The sequence below is a fragment of the Arachis ipaensis genome, chromosome B8 (genome assembly GCF_059453495.1).
Source record: "Arachis ipaensis isolate K30076 ecotype BB chromosome B8, ASM5945349v1, whole genome shotgun sequence".
Lineage (NCBI taxonomy): Eukaryota > Viridiplantae > Streptophyta > Magnoliopsida > Fabales > Fabaceae > Arachis > Arachis ipaensis.
The window spans coordinates 31,703,194-31,709,193 of NC_142443.1; positions in this window are offsets into that span (position 1 = coordinate 31,703,194).

Below are 6,000 nucleotides of genomic sequence, written 5' to 3' on the forward strand. Positions count from 1 at the left end.
TATTGGAATTACTTTAAAACATATATACCTTTTTTAGTCCTCTTAGGGTGCACATGAGTCGGGTGAAGCCATATTTGTCTTGACTCGGATCCGACTCTAAATAATAACCGGATCTATTTTTGATACCCTTACCCGACCCTAAACCCGGTAAAATCACAGCAAATTACAGTACAAGAAAAACGCTGAGTACCGTCGGATTTAGCATTGCAGAATAACAGCGGATTTACCGTTGGTAAAGACGTCAAATTCGTTAGTTTAAATTATTACAGCGAATTTATGTTTTTTATGGTAAATTCGCCGGTAATAATTGGAGGAAAAACAAAAAAAAATAGGCGCGTACTTTAGGATCGAATTTACCATCGGAAAAATTCGCTGGTAAATCCATTTAGTGAAACGCTGCGTTTTGGTGACCCGCAATGGTAGTGCAAATGCTCTCCCCATTCATTTCGAATCTGTTTCTCTCTTTCTCTCCCGTTTCTTCTCCCATTCTCTCTCTAACCCTCTCCCTTTCCGCCACTCCGTCAGCCCCGCCGCCGCCTCCTCAATCCGTCTCTCTCTCTCTCTCTCTCCCATTTCTTCTTCCATTCTCTCTTTAACCCTCTCCCTCCCAGCCACTCCATCAGCCCCGCCGCCACATTCTCTCCGGTAGCCCCTCTCCCTCTCGCTGCCATCCACTTTTGCCAGCCACTACCAACATTCTCCCGTCCACTTTTGTGTCTGCATTTTTTGGTAAATAAATTTTGGTTTTTGTTTTCGTTAAATTTAGGATTAATTTAGGTTTTTTTTATAATTAGTATTATGATTTAGTTAGAAATAATTTTTATGTTTAGTGAATTTACGTGGTTAAGATAGGATTAGATTATGTTTTTAGACTTTTGTGAGTTCTAATATTGTAATGATGTGATATTATTGTTGTTGTGCTATTGATTTTGAATTGGAATTGAATTTAGTAAATTAGTGATACTCAAACTTGAATGCATATATTTCACATAGTTCAAGTTATTCTATTCAAATAGGCATATTGTTTGATGGTAATCAGTGACTAAGAGAAGGGGGTTGAATCTTGGCCTCCCTTTCTACTTTGCATATAACTTTACTTTCTGATGTAGAATATAGGAGAAATTTTGGTTTTGTATCCTGACACAAGAAAGGCAAAACACTATGGCCTTTTAGAACAAATATAGTGAGACGTTGTTGAGTTGATAAATCAGAAGACACTTTTGTTTTTGTCTCCTAAGTTGCAGAATCAGAAACAGAGAGAAGAGTAGAAAGTGACACACAAATGTATCCTAGTTCGGTTACTCAGTGCAATGTAGCCTACATCCAGTCTTCATCACAACAATGATAAAATTTCCCTATCTATTCAACAGTTTACATTCACCAATTCTCTCTAAAATTTACCCCAATCCTATCTGGGACAAGTCCATATTCTAACCCAACCTAAACTTGACTAGGACTCACCCTAGCTTTCAACAGCAAAGTGCTAACCCAACTTGCAAGGAAATCCACTCAAGATCATGACACAAAACAGAAATTGCCTTTTTTCACTCATTGGCTTCTACTTACAAACCTCACCATGTTTGCCTTTTTTCTAATGAAACTCAGATAAACTAAACTGAGAAAAATAATTACTAAATAAAAACCATGAAGGAGAAGAACAAGAATAGCTCAGGGAGCTATGGGAACCGAAACAAGTGCTCTTTCTCTCTTGCTCAATCCTTGGCCGTTCACCCCTATTATAGAGGAATGAAGCTTCCAAGGTTTGAACCAAGTTCAACACTTGGGTTGTCTTCTTCTCCAACATCAGAACCAGCAGCGGCGTGGTCAAAGGAGAGAGAAGGCTGAGACATTGACATGCATCCTTACCATTCTCTTTCATCATTTTTCTTTAGGCTCCTTGAATCTAGACCGTGTATCTTTTCTTTGGTCCCAAGTTTGATTTTTTATCATTAATGAGCCACTGAGTACTTTTGACTTCATTCTCTTCATAGTTGCTTGAATGGTGCTTGTAGCTCAGAGAATTTCTTCGCAGTTTCTCGTTGAAGCACAAATGGGAAAATCACCTTTTTGTGATCTTCTGTTGCGTTGAGATCTTTCCTTTGTTGTAGCCTTTTTACTTTCCCTTCTTACTTGAAAATGGAAGCTATCTTTTTGTTCTTCTTCTTGCCCTAGCTTCGGATCTTTCCTCTTTCTTGGTTCAGAGATTGATGTGATAATGAATAAAAGGAAAGAGAGAGAAGAGAGAGTTTGTAATTAGTGAAAGTGAAGGAAGATTCAAATGCACTTTAATTTGTTTACCAGGTTGGTGACTATGTTGAAGAGAGATGGGTTTGTTTGTGTTCACCGAAATGGACTTGGATCTTTAATTGGGCCAAGTTTCTTTTTTTTCTTTCACATTATTTCAACAACATATTGAATCAAATATTGTTTATGTTGAACTTGATATTGGGCCAGTGTGCGTGTGGGCTTGTTTTATTTCAATTTAATTTCTGCACACTAAACAAAATACATCACAAAACCAATTTGATAATAATCCAAATAATGTTTGTTAATCACTTTTATCATGTTCTAGTTTTCTAAACTCAACATTGTTAAAGTTTATGAAGTTGGAATATGCACTTATCTCTTTTGTTTAATTTGATTTCAATGGATAATATATTTCTTTAACTAAGTTTAACATAGTTTATTTTGATTAAGCATTTTAAATGATGTTGTGAATATGTTTAGCATTTTTTTATTGGTATCTTCTTTGCAGACATGACGACGGATAGAGGTGTTGTGGATTAACCTAGTGGTTGTGGTCATGGTAGAGGGAGGATTTTTGCTGGTACTCCTGAAAATTCAGGATCCTCTCCCTCTACTTGTGACGTCATAGGTTACGGGTGCATCGGAACAACCGTTCATCATGGTCCTAACCTCAACTACGTCCCTGCATCAACGGTGACGACGCCGCCTCCATTCGCTCAGCTGCCCCTGTCTCAGCGACGCCGCCTCCAGCGATGGACATCACGGTGCCATAATCCTCTCACAAAATCCAGCCAGCCAATGTCCCTCCACCACCTCCCATCGTACGGATGATGATTTGGTCTAATGACAGAATGACGTAAGTACTACTTTAAGTCTTTTATATGCTAAAAGTGTTTGATAATTCGTGATTAGTGATTCTTGATTATTGATTCTAGTTTTAATGGATTTAGGGTTGTAGGTTTGAATTGCTGAAAGTGTTTGATATATCCTGATTATTGATTCTTGATTATTGATTCTAGTTTTAGTGGATTTAGGGTTGTAGGTTTGAATTGCTGAAAGTATTTGATATATCCTGATTATTGATTCTTGATTGTTGATTCTAGTTTAGTGGATTTAGGGTTGTAGGTTTGAACTGCTGAAAGTGTTTTATATATCCTAATTATTGATTCTTGATTATTGATTTTAGTTTAGTGGATTTATGAATGTTGCTTCTTGATTATTAACTGTTGTTCATTGATTGTTGACAATTGGTGTTGTTTAAGTTAATTATTGATGGATAGAATTTGTGGCACATTCTAGTTATAGATGAATTCGCATACGCATACAAGAAGTCGCGTACGCATGGGTGCTGAACAGAAAGCATCGTTCGCGTACCAGATCATGTGGTTGTGTACGCATACTCAAGTTTTTCACATTCCGCGTACGCATGCAAGGTGCCGCGTACGCATAGGTGCCAAACAGAATTGCACGCTTGTGTATGGGGGACCTGTGTACGCATACCCCTTCAGATTTGCAAAATTTTGTATAGTTACATAAAATCAATTTTAAACACCAAACTTTAAACGTTCATAACTTTCTCTACAAATATCCATTTTCATCAAACTTTATACCACCTTAAAGATCTTTAAATGAACTTTAATTTAAGACAATTTCAACCAACTTCAAAAACAGAGGCTCAAGTTATGATGCGTAAAAGTTCACTAAAAATTGATTTTTACAAAAAATTTGCTAGGTCCTCAAACTTCCAAAATTCACAGTCAAACTGTTCCGAGGGTTACCTGAAACTGGAGGTCGATCTCGGACGAGATCTTCTGTACCGGTCAGAGATAGCATGTCCGGCTGGCTGATGGCGGCCGGAGCTGTTGTATCCGACTTGTTGGATTTACAGCACTGCTGATCCTTGGTCACCGAAGGGTGGGGGGTACCTGCAAGAGACTCCGATGCTTAAGTTAGCACGGGTATTAAGCAGGTTTTTATGTAGAATCAGAGTATGAGTTATACCTGGGTGCTCCAGTGTATTTATAGTAGTGTGGGCTGACCTTTCTGATAAGATAAGTTAGTTATCTTATCTTATCTTATCCTGTTTTGGATGAAGTCAGCTTATTTTCAAGGGAACCGCCTTTATCTCTATAGGCTGGGATTGCCTTTGGATTTTGGTCGTGTTCCTCTATTTGGGCCCTTTATTGGGCTTTCCTGTCGATTTGGCCGAGCTCTTTAGAAGAGGTCGGATAGTCTGACCTGAAGAGGTCGGTCGCTTTGTTGTCAATCATCCCGAGTCGGGTAGCTCGACCCAGGGTATGAACAGTGCCCCTGCTTGAGCTCGGACTTCTTTTTTGAGGTCGACTCCTTTGACTTTGATCTTTAGTGAAACCGAGTTCAAGCATTTTGTCGATTTCTTCCTTTTGTAGACTCTTTTTGAATGTAGAACATTTTCCTCTAAAACCGCGCGCTTTTATATCAGCGCTTTGTTTTTTGGGAATGTGAGAGGGTTTAATACCTTCATTAATTGGTATTAATTGTCCCGTTTTCTCTTGGCTTTTATTTTGAATCTCTCAATCAAAAAACGGTTTCTCTTCTTCGCTCTTCTTCGTAACTTCTTCCTTTACTCTCTCATTTTCTGTTTCTTTCGTAGTTCCTTCCCGCAACGCCTGTTCAGCTACTGCTTTCTGAGGAAGAGGGGTGATTTCCAAATTTCTCCTTCTATCTTCGCAGTTTTCCGCTTCGAGGGGTGGCTTTGGTGCTTCTTCTCTTCAGCTTCCTTTTTATTTTCCAGGTTCGATTTTCTTCCTCTCTTTCTTTATATGTCTATTTTTTGAATTTTGCTCAGAGAAAGTTTGAATCTTTTCTGCTTTTACTGCACCTGATGTGTTCTGGATTTTCTTCGTTTTTAGTGTGAATCTTTTTTCTTTTCTTGTTGCCTGAATCTAAAAATTGGGGCTTTTGCATGTTTGTTGTTGTTGTTGTTTCTGCTTGTGCCTTCGATGGTGGTTTTGCTTGATTCTGAAAAAGTTTGCGTCTTTGGTGATTTTCTGCTAGGCATTTTTGATTTTGACAATGCTTTGGCTGATAGACTGCAAAAAGGTAGTGACTTTGTGTTTTTTACTTTGTTTTCATTTTGAAACCTTATTTTCTCCTTTGATGAGTGCCGGGACGTAAGCTGTAGAATTTTCTTGAAACCTTGCTTTGTTACTGCCTCCAAAGGATGCCCCAGGGCTTTGGTTTGAGTCTTGGGGTTTTCCTTTCCTGTTTGTTCGTCTGTCGAGTTGTTTTGCCCCTCATCCGAGATGTTTTGTTAGTAATCCACTCTTCTTTTCTTATTGTAGTATTTAATTGGCCTCATGTCTTCTCGCAATAACGTTGTAGAGATGTCTTCCCAGGTTCCCGAGGGCATGGCCGATTGGGTGGACTCGATGGTTCTTATGTGTGTCTCTTTGGTTGATTCCGAGTTTTGCGCGCAGCTTAGGCAGTTTCATAGGGTCTGTAGTAATCCTAGTGATGAGAAGAATTATGAACTTGTCCCTCCCTCTTCTGAGGAGAGAGTTTGTTTCTCTACTCGGGTTGTTAATGATCGCCTTTTTTTCTATGCTTATGACTTCTTCTTTGGTCAGCTGGGTATCACCCTTCCTTTTACTGAGTTTGAGACCGACCTGTTATGGTCCTGTAATGTTGCTCCCTCCCAACTTCACCCTAATTCCTGGTGTTTCATTAAAATTTTTCAATTGTTGTGTAATGGTTTTGGTATCCCTGCCTCGC